Here is a 14,206-nt window from a genome sequence, read left to right as displayed (position 1 = left end):
TGATCTTGATAGCGGAGATGAGGAAAAACAATCAGAACAATGTGAATGGAATCAGCCTCCCTCAGAGCTGGAGCCAGAGCCTGGCCCAAAAAACCCTGCTTCAAGCCAGGCAGGGCAAGCCTGTGGGACCCCAGGGCACACACACGCACCAGGCTGGCTATGTGCTCGGCATGCAGGGAGTGCCAGGCTGGGTCATACGAGGGGGTCATCCTGGCCAGGAGCTTCCCTCTAACAGCGGCCAAATGCCTCTGCGGGCAGCACAGAAAGCTGAGCTGAAAGCAGTCCCTGATGGAGAGCGTATGTCGTGCCAGACTATCCGTCATGCCCTCTAGCCTTGGCCATCACTTTTCTCCCTGGTCTCTGACGTTCCTCACCAATTATCCAAGGAGCAGCTTTTCTCTCAGCTGCTGAATCAGCATCAGCAAGATGCTGAGACAGGATGCAGCCCAAGGAGCAGATCTGCTTCTGCCATGCTGCCTGCCTCCGGTGGGCTCAGGGACTCCCTGCTGCCTCCATGCCCTGGTGGCCTGCAGCCACCCAGCAAAGCCCAGGCCAGAGACATGTGGTTTCTTGTGAGTGCATTGTCCCTGTGGCCCACAGAGCCCCCCAGCAGGGAGGCCAGGCTCCATAAGACGCAGGGAATTGTCAAAGCTGCAGCCATGAACCTGGCTAGCAGCAGAGAGAGAAGTGTTGACTAGACACTTTGCTAAAGGCCCCTTGCTCATTTTGGCAGCTTTGAGAGCAGGTGCATTGCTGTTTGTGCAGATGGCATGCCAGTCACTGCAGCTGCTCCTTGCCTCCCCCTAGCTCCCTCCTTCCCTTTCCTGTCCATTTGTGACCTTGAGAACCAGTCTTTGCAATTATAGGAGGAGAAAGGCAAACGGAGAGACAGAGACGAGGAAACAGGAGCGCTGCTCTCTGCATTACAGCTAGAGATTCAGGCCTGATTAAATTCAGAGGATGGGAGTACAGTGGGGCTCCAACCCCAGGTTCAGGTAATTCATGTCCCTCAGCAGAGAATTAACTGGTTATTATTTAAACTGGAAACCTCCATTATTATCTGGGGCAGAATTAAAGGGTCATCCCATGTTCTGGCTACAAAAGCAAGTTGTAAGAGCGTAGATGTCCCAGAATGACTGGCTCCTTTAAGAGGGAGCAGGGTTCACTGCACCTGTGACTGATTACCTGCTACCCAGCTGGGCCTGAAGGGAAGACACCTGGGCCCTATGCTGGGGCAGCAGGAGAGGAGAAAGGTGCTTACTGACTTTCTGTAGCCTGGAGAGATGAGGATGCTGTAGAAAACAAGGAGACCCTGAGTAACCAGTAGAAGACTGGTAAACAGAGCAGGGGAAGGATGTTTACATGTAGACCTCCACTCAGGGAAGTGAACAAAAGAATTACACAGAGATGCTTAAATGAAGGAAGCAGCTAGGAGCCCAGAAATGCAGGTCCTAGGAGAGAAGGGCTGTGCACCCCCTTGAACCGAAGGGGAGAGGCTGGGGGCCAGAGACTTTATTTCAACTCTTTTTTGGACTTAATGAAGTAGAAATCCAGAAGTGGGATTTTCTTGTTGCCTCTGCACTGTGTGTTCTTAAGCGTTCCTGCAAGTAGGGAACGTGAGGCAGAGTGCTGCAGAGCCATCCGTAGCCAGCTGGGGGTTCCTTTGGATAGTGGGATTGACTAGGTGGGATCTGATCTGTGGTCCCTCTGGGCCTGGCCCCCTTCCTGTGTCCCCACAATGATCTGGCCAGGCTGGGGAATGCAGTAGGGTGGAAGAGTGGATTCCCTCTTGACCCCTGCAGTCAGTAGTTAGCTTGTGCCCTGAAGCATGAGGCCTGATTATTTTAGTATAACTATGCAATTTATTAGTATTGGTCACAAAATTACACAACTCCTCAGTTCCAGCTATATCAGTAACTTGCATGTCTATAGCACCTTTCATCCGCTAGGGTCCCAAACAACATAGATCTCGGGCTTACTTCACCTGCCACTGAAATGCAGCGGCCCCCAGGGCAGAACATGGCAGCTGGAATGACAACGCCACAGGCTGGGGCAGGAAGAGAAGGGAATGCTGTATCTGGGTGACACTGCTGAGGGAGTTTAATTAGGCTGAGGGTAATTCTCTGAGCTGGAATTTGTCTAGGACAGCGGGTTCTGGGAAATGGGAAATCTCTTGGGATCTTTCATGACGATGTAGGGCTGAGGGCTGAAGTTTTACATCTCACACCGTAGGTGGGACCTCTTGCAGTAACATGGCCTCTAGCACCAGCAGGAGGCATTGGGTCGCCAGTCTGGAGCATCGCTGGGTTCTGCCTCCGGGGGAAGATCACGAACAATCCACAGAATCTGGTTTCCCTTGGCGACCTCCCACCAAACCCCACTGAGCTTAGAGGAGCAGGGAACGTCACGCTGCGCTGTGTGCAACTGCAACCCACCTGGGGCTCGCCGACCACGTTTTGGAACCCCACGTTCCCCAGCACAGAGCAGAGAGCCTGCATTAACTCTTCCCCCCACCACCTTCCCCACTGCTAGCGTGGGCTGGCTCCCACATGACAAACCAAGGTCTGTGATCAGGGGTGGAAGGTTTGTAGAAATTTTGGTGGTGCCCAGAACCCGTGCCCCCAAACTCTGCCCCCCACCTGCCTAAGGCTCTGGGAGGGAATTTGGGTTGGGGGAGGAGGTCTGGGGTACAGGCCCTGGGCTGGGACAGGGGATTGGGGGGCAGGCTCTGGGAGAGAGTTTGGGTGCAAAAGGGGTGAGAGGTTGGGCTCTGGAAGTTTGAGTGGGGGATGGGGTCTGGGCTGCAGGCTCTGGGATGGAGTTTGGGTGTTGGGTGCAGGCTCCGGGCTGGGGCAGGGAGTGGAGGTGCAGGAGGGGGTGAGGGTGCAGGCTCCAGGATGGAGTTTGGGTGCAGGCTCTGGGAGGGAGTTTGGGTGCAGGGGTGGGGGTGGGGGTGTAGGAGGGGGTGAGGGGTGCAGGCTCTGGGAGGGAGTTTGGGTGCAGGGGTGGGGGTGGGGGTGGAAGGGGGGGTGAGGGGTACAGGCTCTGGGAGGGAGTTTGGGTGCGGGGGTGGGGGTGGGGGTGGAAGAGGGGGTGAGGGGTGCAGGCTCTGGGAGGGAGTTTGGGTGCAGGGGTGGGGGTGGGGGTGTAGGAGGGGGTGAGGGGTGCAGGCTCTGGGAGGGAGTTTGGGTGCAGGGGTGGGGGTGGGGGTGTAGGAGGGGGTGAGGGGTGCAGGCTCTGGGAGGGAGTTTGGGTGCAGGGGTGGGGGTGGGGGTGTAGGAGGGGGTGAGGGGTGCAGGCTCTGGGAGGGAGTTTGGGTGCAGGGGTGGGGGTGGGGGTGTAGGAGGGGGTGAGGGGTGCAGGCTCTGGGAGGGAGTTTGGGTGCAGGGGTGGGGGTGGGGGTGGAAGGGGGGGTGAGGGGTGCAGGCTCTGGGAGGCAGTTTGGGTGCAGGGTGGGGGTGGGGGTGGAAGGGGGGGTGAGGGGTGCAGGCTCTGGGAGGGAGTTTGGGTGCAGGGGTGGGGGTGGAAGGGGGGGTGAGGGGTGCAGGCTCTGGGAGGGAGTTTGGGTGCAGGGGTGGGGGTGGGGGTGGAAGGGGGGTGAGGGGTGCAGGCTCTGGGAGGGAGTTTGGGGATGGGAGGAGGGTGGGGGTGGAAGGGGGGGTGAGGGGTGCAGGCTCTGGGAGGGAGTTTGGGTGCAGGGGTGGGGGTGGAAGGGGGGTGAGGGGTGCAGGCTCTGGGAGGGAGTTTGGGTGCAGGGGTGGGGGTGGGGGTGTAGGAGGCGGTGAGGAGTGCAGGCTCTGGGAGGGAGTTTGGGGATGGGAGGGGGTGCGGAGGGCAGGAGCAAGTGCTTTTACTCACCCAGTGGCGCTCTGGGTCTTCGGCGGCACCTCGGCGGCGGGACCTTCCGTGCCGCCGAAGACACCCGGAGCGAGTGAGGCCCGGGTGCAGGCTCCGCAGCGGGTGCCGGGGTGAGGGCGGTGGGGTGTGGCTGGGGATCAGGGGTTTGGGAGGGGGCTCAGGGCTAGGGCAGAGGGTTGGGGTGTGGGGGGGGTGCGGGCTCTGGCTGGGGGTGCAGGCTCTGGGATAGGGCGGGACTGGGGATGAGGAGTTTGGGGTGCAGGCAGGCTGCCCCAGGGCTGAGGGCAGAGAGGAGGACTCCCCCCAGCCCTCTCCCCGCCGGCAGCAGTGAGCTCTGGGGGAGGGGCCCCCCTCTCCGCCCCCGGGAGCACACTCACCCCGCACCCCTGTCACTGCACGTGCTCCTAGGGCCCCTCTCAGGTCCTGTTGCCTGCCCTGTGGCGGGTGCCGGGGGGCTGCCATCTCATGTGCTCCTCCTCCCCTGCTGCTGCTGCCCCGCACGAGGGGCGAGGGATGGCGCTGCCCCTTGCCCAGCGTGGGGCAGGAGTGGTGACGGGGGGCAGGGGTCCCTGTGCTGGTGGAAGGTCCTGCCGGAAAATGTCAGGCTCCGCGGTGGCAGGGCAGGGTCAGGGCAGCCCCTGCCAGTAGTGAGCGGATGGAGGCACTAGGACCCAGCGGCGGCAGTTGATGCTGGGAGCAGGCAGCGTGGAGCTGCAGGGGAGAGGCAGGGACACTCTGGGGCCCGGGGCGGCAAGTGGGTGCTGGGGGGGACACTCGAGGGCGGGGGTGGGAGGCAGGGCTGGGGGAGAGACCCGGCCCTAAACATTGGTGGAGCCGGGCCCTGAATATTGCTGGAGCCCGGGCACCACGGGCCCATACAACTCGCTGCCCCGGCTGTGATAGTTTGCAGTGTGTGCAGAGGGGGATGACTGACCCGCTGACATGCAGGGTTTGTGGCGGATCAGTCCGCTTGTGTCTGGACAGGTGTGTGCAAACCAGGCTGCAGAGTCTGGTTCCATGTGTGCAGTCGGCCCATTTCTGTCGATGTTCACCTCATGCTAACCGGCCGAGGGACAGCTTTCCTGACTCAGTGCATTGCTGTGTAAAGGCAAATTGCCCTTGGAAACATTTACACCGTCCAGTCCCCATGAAACGGGGGAAGGTGATCACATTGCTACAATATACCCGTGGAAACTACACATTCCAGGGAGTAAAACTGGCCCTACTCCATACTCTGTCCGCTGCCTGGCTGCCCTGCTTCACACCTCTTATTGGTACCTAGTGCCAATAACAACAGCATATAGCACTGTCACACAGTCCTGGCCCTTTAAACTACCTCTGGTCTAGTCTAGTTCCATTCTTATACGGCAGCCAAAGCTGTGGTATCTGAGTACGTGCATGATTCATTCCATTCACCGATTCCAAAGCCAGAAGGGACTACTGTGATCATCTCATCTGACCCCTAAATCGCACGGGCCAGAGACTGGCCCCAGAATCATTCCCAGAGCAGAGCGTGTAGAAAAAACATCCAATCTGGATTTCAAAACTGAATCCACCACAAGTCAGGGTCAATTGTTCCAGTGGATAATTACTCCACGTGCCTTATTTCCTGTCTGCTTTTGTCTAGCTTCAACAACCAGCCCTTGGATCATGTAACCTCTCTGCTAGACTGAAGGGCCGATTATTAAATATTTGTTCCCCACACAGGTACCAATAGGCTGTAATTGAGTCACCCCTTAACCTTCTCTTTGTTAAGCTAAATAAATCAAGCTCTTTGAGTCAATCACTATAAACCGTCTTTTCTAGTCCTTTAATCCAGTTTTATCCCTTTCCTAATGGTTCCTAACTTTGTTAGCTTTTTTGAGCTCCGCTGCATATTGAGTGGATGTTCTCAGAGAACTGTCCATAATCTCTTTCCTGAGTGATAACAGCTAATGTAGACCCATCATTTTATATGTATAGTTGGGATTATGTTTTCCAATGTGCCTCACTTTGTATTTATCAATACTGGGAATTTCATCTGCCATTGTGTTGCCCTGTCACCCAGTTTTGTGAGATCCCTTTGTAACTCTCTGCAGTCAGCTTTGGACTTAACTGTCTTGAGTAATTTTGTATCATTTGCAAATTTTGCCACCGGAGTATTTGCTCCCTTTTTTCAGATATTTTCTGAATATGTTGAACAACACCGGTTCCAGTACAGATCCTTGGGGGACACCGCTAGCTACCTCTCTCCCTTGTGAAAATTGACCATTTATTCCAACCCTTTGTTTCCTGTATTTTAACCAGGTTTCAGAGTAACAGCCGTGTTAGTCTGTATTTGCAAAAAGAAAAGGAGTACTTGTGGCACCTTAGAGACTAATCAATTTATTTGAGCATAAGCTTTCGTGAGCTACAGCTCACTTCATCGGATGCATACTGTGGAAAGTGTAGAAGATCTTTATATATACACACAAAGCATGAAAAAATACCTCCTCCCACCCCACCCTCCTGCTGGTAATAGCTTATCTAAAGTGATCACTCTCCTTACAATGTGTATGATAATCAAGTTGGGCCATTTCCAGCACAAATCCAGGGTTTAACAAGAACATCTGAGGGGGCGGGGGTGGTAGGAAAAAACAAGGGGAAATAGGTTACCTTGCACAATGACTAAGCCACTCCCAGTCTCTATTCAAGCCTAAGTTAATTGTATCCAATTTGCAAATGAATTCCAATTCAACAGTTTCTCACTGGAGTCTGGATTTGAAGTTTTTTTGTTGTAATATAGCAACTTTCATGTCTGTAATCGCGTGACCAGAGAGATTGAAGTGTTCTCCAACTGGTTTATGAATGTTATAATTCTTGACATCTGATTTGTGTCCATTTATTCTTTTACGTAGAGACTGTCCAGTTTGACCAATGTACATGGCAGAGGGGCATTGCTGGCACATGATGGCATAGATCACATTGGTGGATGTGCAGGTGAACGAGCCTCTGATAGTGTGGCTGATGTGATTAGGCCCTGTGATGGTGTCCCCTGAATAGATATGTGGGCACAGTTGGCAACGGGCTTTGTTCCAAGGATAGGTTCCTGGGTTAGTGGTTCTGTTGTGTGGTATGTGGTTGCTGGTGACTATTTGTTGCAAGTGAGTATTGTCTGTAGGCAAGGACTGGCCTGTCTCCCAAGATTTGTGAGAGTGTTGGGTCATCCTTCAGGATAGGTTGTAGATCCTTAATAATGCGTTGGAGGGGTTTTAGTTGGGGGCTGAAGGTGACGGCTAGTGGCGTTCTATTATTTTCTTTGTTAGGCCTGTCCTGTAGTAGGTGACTTCTGGGAACTCTTCTGGCTCTATCAATCTGTTTCTTCACTTCTGCAGGTGGGTATTGTAGTTGTAAGAAAGCTTGATAGAGATCTTGTAGGTGTTTGTCTCTGTCTGAGGGGTTGGAGCAAATGCGGTTGTATCTTAGAGCTTGGCTGTAGACGATGGATCGTGTGGTGCGGTCAGGGTGAAAGCTGGAGGCATGTAGGTAGGAATAGCGGTCAGTAGGTTTCCGGTATAGGGTGGTGTTTATGTGACCATCGTTTATTAGCACTGTAGTGTCCAGGAAGTGGATCTCTTGTGTGGACTGGACCAGGCTGAGGTTGATGGTGGGATGGAAATTGTTGAAATCATGGTGGAATTCCTCAAGGGCTTCTTTTCCATGGGTCCAGATGATGAAGATGTCATCGATATAGTGCAAGTAGAGTAGGGGCATTAGGGGACGAGGGCTGAGGAAGCATTGTTCTAAGTCAGCCATAAAAATGTTGGCATACTGTGGGGCCATGCGGGTACCCATAGCAGTGCCACTGATTTGAAGGTATACATTGTGCCCAAATGTGAAATAGTTATGGGTAAGGACAAAGTCACAAAGTTCAGCCACCAGGTTTGCCGTGACATTATCGGGGATAGTGTTCTTGACGGCTTGTAGTCCATCTTTGTGTGGAATGTTGGTGTAGAGGGCTTCTACATCCATAGTGGCCAGGATGGTGTTATCAGGAAGATCATCGATGGATTGTAGTTTCCTCAGGAAGTCAGTGGTGTCTCGAAGGTAGCTGGGAGTGCTGGTAGTGTAGGGCCTGAGGAGGGAGTCTACATAGACAGACAATCCTGCTGTCATAACTATATGTCATAACCCATAACTATTTCACATTTGGGGACAATGAAAGTTACTATATTACAACAAAAAAACTTCAAATCCAGACTCCAGTGAGAAACTGTTGAACTGGAATTCATTTGCAAATTGGATACAATTAACTTAGGTTACCTTGCATAATGACAGGTTTCAGAGTAGCAGCCGTGTTAGTCTGTATTCGCAAAAAGAAAAGGAGGACTTGTGGCACCTTAGAGACTAACCAATTTATTAGAGCATAAGCTTTTGTGAGCTACAGCTCACTTCCTCAGATGCATCTGAGGAAGTGAGCTGTAGCTCACGAAAGCTTATGCTCTAATAAATTGGTTAGTCTCTAAGGTGCCACAAGTCCTCCTTTTCTTCTTGCATAATGACTTAGCCACTCCCAGTCTCTATTCAAGCCTATTTCCCCTTGTTTTTTCCTACCACCCCCGCCCCCTCAGACATTCTTGTTAAACCCTGGATTTGTGCTGGAAATGGCCCACCTTGATTATCATACACATTGTAAGGAGAGTGATCACTTTAGATAAGCTATTACCAGCAGGAGAGTGGGGTTGGAGGAGGTATTTTTTTCATGCTTTGTGTGTATATAAAAAGATCTTCTACACTTTCCACAGTATGCATCCGATGAAGTGAGCTGTAGCTCACGAAAGCTTATGCTCAAATAAATTGGTTAGTCTCTAAGGTGCCACAAGTACTCCTTTTCTTTTTGTATTTTAACCAGTTACTGATCCAGGAGAGGACCTTCCCTCTCAATCCATGACTGCTTACTTTGCTTAAGAGCCTTTGGCCTGAGGCCAAGAGCTCAGCAAGAATCAAAGAAGAGATGAGGCATTTCTGTGAGTACTAAGAATAGCCAGAAGTATAATAGTAAATACAGTAAACTAACCAAGAGTTTGGGAAGGGCTGTAAATCCTCCTGCTTCAGAGGATGAGCCAACTGGTAACTACTGGGGGTCAGGAAGGAACTTTCCCTGGGGGCAGATTATCCCATAACTGGTGCAGCTGCTGAATGTCTTGCACCTTCCTCCGGAACAGCTGTCTCTGGACTCTGATAGGACAGGACCCTGGACTGGACTGACCCAGAAAGGCAACCCCCATATTCCAAAGAGGTTTAAGGGGCCAACTTCTATGGTCCTGTGGCATTACTGCTGGAGGAGAACAGCGGGATTTGATGGCAAAGGACTTTCCTAGGACTAAGGAGTGACAAATCCTTGCCCTGAGCAGGAAGGAAGGCAGCAGAAGCAGAAGGACACTGCGAGGAAGGGAGGAAAGGAAAGGGTTAGAATGGGAAAGGCTGCCAAGCACTCACCGCAGTCTGCTGCATTCGGTCCTTGTTCAGGTTTCTAGGTGCCCGGTCTGTCTGTGTCTCTCTCTCATTTGGGACTGCCCTGCAGAGCATCTGATCAGAGAGTTTGTTCTCTCCCTGCCACCTCCTGCTCGCTGTCTGACAGGCTTGAATTGCAAGGTCATATTGACAGGACCTTGCAGGAACTATACTGTGCTGCGGGGAAGTTATATTTCAGCATCTCGTCTCCCCCCCGCAGGGGAGTTCTGACTTTCCCAGCAAAGTACTCTGTGGCTCTGGTGCCCCAGCTCCATCTGCCTCCAGAGGGATTAGGGGTGCTGGGACATGCCCAGCTCAGGGGGAGAAGTGATGGGAAGGGGAGGAGAGCAGGGTGGTTACCTAGCTGGTCTGCTCCTGGCACCTGTGTTACAGAGAGGGAGTATGGGGGAGCTGGGCACTGACTCAGGAGGATCCACAGGGATCGGCCTGCTCTGCTTAGTGCAAGCCTGCTTTATTACCCAAATGGCAGCGGGATGGGAATGTGTTGGTACAGCCTAGGCTTGGGAACCCTTCTGTGCTTCAGGGACGTAGCAACTTGATTGCAGCCTCCTCACCCATGTGCCTCGTGTGGGGAAGGCGTGGCCTGTGGCTGGGGGGAATGCCAGGCATGAGTAGAGGGCCAAATAAGGTGGGGAGCAGGGGCCACAGAGGCCTGGTCTGTGGGACACAGGGGCATGGAGGCAGAGGAGGTGGGAGGTACAGTGGGTACAAGGGGGGATGGCTGGGTGGAAATAGGGGCAGATTGTGTGTTATCTGCTAGTAAATGACGAACTGTATTGCCAGAAGCACAGGGAGGCCTCTGAATTTGGACACAGACTCAGGGCATGGGCTACCACTGCCAGCACCCGCGAGCTGTGCCCGCAGCACTTTGTGTGATGAAGCTACCATGGGAGTTGAAAAATCCAACATTTCTTGGAAACTGCTGGGGTTTCCCTAGATCTGCATGAACCCCTGGGAAAGGGTAGAACAATCGAGTCTGGATCCACCGAGCCCCTCCGGAGACAAGAGGCCAAACCTCACTCACGCAGACATGGGTTGACCTTGCCCCATGCACGCATTAGAACTGTACCTCAGTCATGGGAGATTCATAGATTCATAGATATTTAGGTCAGAAGGGACCATTACGATCATCTAGTCTGACCTCCTGCACAATGCAGGCCACAGAATCTCGCCCACCCACTGCTGCAATAAACCTCTCACCTATGTCTGAGCCATTGAAGTCCTCAAATTGTGGTTTAAAGACTTCAAGGAGCAGAGACTCCTCCAGCAAGTGACCCATGCCCCACGCTGCAGAGGAGATGCTCTGGCACTCAGCTCTGCAGTACCAAGGTGAGACTCCAGACAGACAGACCCCACTGGCACAGGCAGGCAGTGGGATATTCTCCCCAGTGACAAGGGGAAGGTGGGTGGAAGATAAGATCCCTGAGCAACTGGGAGTGCAGTCCGCATGCATTGGCTGGGGGGGGGGTGGGTGAAAGCTGCAGGCCAGTTCTGCTCTCACTGATCTTTCAAAGAGGCTGAAGACCTAGATGTGAAAGAACATAACTTATCCCTGCTGCCAGGACCAGGAGAGGGGAACAGGGATATGGGAGCAAGCCTGTAATAATCATGAGTGAAACACCTGCCTGCCACCACTGGGAATCGGGGCTCCTGCAAAGAATAATCCTGGGAATGGGGAAACCAGAACCCGGAGGGGTTTAGCGCCAAGAAACTGGGGGGCCTGCAGAAATGAGTGGGAGAGAAGAGGCCTGGGGCAAATGGGGAGCGGATGTGCAGGGGGCTACGTAACACACATGAGGGCGGAAGAGAAGGGGCAGATGGACAGGCTTGTTTGTGCGTCAAGGCTATGTCTGTTCGGAGGCTGTTGGCTCAGTCTCCATCCTTCTCTCAGAATAACTCTAAAGCCCTCGAAATATAAGTATCCCTCTTCCCCCTGGGCAGGTTTCCCTGAGACTAAGTGTTTGCACATGCCAGCTGGAAGGAGCCCTTGAGCTCTCTCTCCTTGCCATGCTGAGAAGGTGACACCGTCCAGTCTAGGGCTACTTGGCTTTTCCTGTAATCAGACACAACTATTTGTGCTAGACTCTGCAGAAAAGGGACCTGGCTAGGCAGCAGGCGAGATTCTTCCAGGTCTCAACACCCCTTGGGTCACTTTTGCAAGGCTGGAAGGGGACCCAGGTTACACAAATGGGACCAAAGCAAGGAGACACCTGCTGCTGTGTGGCACCCCCTGCTCTACCCCCAACAGCATAGGCAAATGGGGTGTGAACAGCTCATGCTCTTCTGGAGACAATGGTACAACTCCGCATGTGGTGGGACAGTCCTTTTGGAATGCTCTCAGAACCTGGACGGGGCCCCTGGCTGTTTGGGAAGGTCAGCAAAACTGGCCACTGGCTTATGTTCTCATCTGCACCTGTGCAAAGTGGGCACCTGGTGTGAGTGGGGGCAGGAATCTGAATGGGTAGTGGTGCTACACCCGCGTGGGCCAGGTGCAATGGCAAGAAGTACAGGGCAGAATGCCACAGAACAGAGGGGTGGGAGGAGAAGTGGGAGCCGGCGTCTGTGGATGATGAGGCCATTCCAGGAGGAAGAGGAGTTCTCTGAACCTCTGGGGCCTGCTGCACTGGCCTGGATGTCTTTGGGGAGATTTGACCGAGTTGCCAACTGTCAGGATTGGATCAGGAGTCTTGTGACAGTTGATGTTTTACTTAAAGCCTGAGTTCCTGGAGGCCTGTAATTGCAAGAGAATTTCAGCTGTCGTGAAAAGGGGAGTTCCCAGCTCTCCTGGCTGCAGAGAAATGCTGGAAAATGCAACCCCCACAGGCTCTGAAACAAGAGGAAAAAGACCAAAGTTATTTGTGTTTAAATCTTGTGGTTTTAATGCCAGTCTCATGGTTTTTGACCACCAGGTAGGCAGTGCTGGATTCTGGCACTTCCTTTTTCCTGCTGGAAGCACAAATAATGGAAACACAAGAGGAGATCAAACATTTCTGAATTCTAGAAAAGGTTCTGTTCAGGGGATATCCTAGTCCACACAAACCGTTTCTGCCATGCCCAAGCACTTGCCACAGCTGCTGTCCCTTCGGACTCCATACACTGGCCTCTGGACAGGATCCTTTTCTCACTTCAGAAAGCTGCTAGATACCAAACACCCACATTCAGACCTCAGTGCAGCCCCTCCCACAAGGCTGTCATACCCCCATCCCTTTGGGGTGACATTTCTGCCTCTCTTCCCCCATGCTCCTTTTCTATGTCTTCCCTCTCCTGAACAGCTGGTCTCCTGGCACATGTTCTCAGGCTCATTCAGTGTCTATTTTAACCCTCAGCAACAGATCACATGGCTGCGTATAGAGCACACCTGCGCTGGTGTCCCCTGCCTTCCACTGCACTTGGGCTGGACCATGTAGCAACCTCCCCTCCCCACCTTTTCTCTTCCTGTGCAAATTAATTTCCAAGAATAGTTAAGTAAGTACAGCCTGGTGATGTGCAGAATCATGGTGCCTGCTCCCTGCAGAATGTCTCCCAGTATCTGCCTCCACCTCCGGGGTGGTGCAATCCTACTCCACTCTTCAGGTGAACAGTGTGGCCTTGGTGAGAGTTTAACCATGTTAGCATGTCAAATCTCTAAAATCCTGCTCACTTGGGCCCCGAGAATCAGCTTCAGCCTTATTTATCACTCCTGCTCTGTTTTCTGAGATGAGGCCCAGCAGAGCCGCTGACTGTGTTCACTGTTCAACAAACTGCATCAAACAGCAATTGTGCTATTGCAAGTCTCTTCCCTCCCTCCCTCCCTCCGTTTGTGCAGAGCTGTGACGCAGAATTTTCTGAGATCCTAATTAATGCATCTCTGGCCAGTATACAGCTCCTCCTTACTTCACAAACCATTCCCTGATGCATGTTCTCTGCCTGTCCTGGAGGTTTTAGAGGATCATCTGTGACTCACCTCACCTAACTACCTTCACTGTCCTCAGCTTGCATCCAAACTGCCTTCTGCTGCCTCAGCAGAACAAACCGAAGATGCTAGTGAACATATGAATGGTTGCCCCTCCCCAGCCTACAGGGATGGGTCAACCCCTCAAATCTTCCAGGCTGGGGGCCCAGTACAGCAGCTGAATCATGCATACCCGAGTCCTCCCACTGAAGGGGTAATTCACACAACTACAGAGTCAGCCTGGAGCTCTATATTCAGTGAGCTATTAATGAGCTATGGTCTTTCCAAGCTCCCCAGTGAATTTGGGTTAGAGCCTGAGCATGTAGCTTAGGAACTCTCCATCCTGTATCCCAGGAATAATCACTGTTCTGTTACTGCGCCTCCAATGGCCTTGGTATTTCCAAAAATCTCCTCTCTCTTCCCACCAAGGCTTTCCACAGGAGCCAAGCAAGTTTTAAGCTCCAAAGAAGCAGTGCCCTGAAAAGGAGATGTGATTCTCTAATGCAGTTGAGAGGAAAGGTAATGCACCAAAATAGCACAATTGCATTATCAGAGGCCCCCATCAAGAAAGTTCCTCCTTGCTCTGGCTTGGATGTGGTCCACAGAAGGTTAGGGCTAATGGATGCAGCTATTAGGAAGAGGTTGTTGATGTATAGAGTGCATGGTCAGCCAATTATCCTGAAATAAATGCTCAGGGTGTGAATGTAGGTGCCAAAGTTTTCTCTTTGGCTTCTCTAACACCCCTTCTTTATTCTCCCGCATGCAGTCTGGGCCTCTACAGCCATGTGTTGCTATTTGTGGTTTCAGAGACTGGAAGGAAATATTTGCTGCCTGGAGCACTGGATGGATGCCTCCCAGTCATACACCAGAGAGATTTGCTTTGTTCATCCTGCCAATGTGCATTCAGGTATGGAGAGATCTGGG

Source organism: Lepidochelys olivacea (assembly GCF_965140295.1).
Source record: "Lepidochelys olivacea isolate rLepOli2 genome assembly, chromosome: 22".
Lineage (NCBI taxonomy): Eukaryota > Metazoa > Chordata > Testudines > Cheloniidae > Lepidochelys > Lepidochelys olivacea.
Note: the sequence above shows the minus strand (reverse complement) of the source record.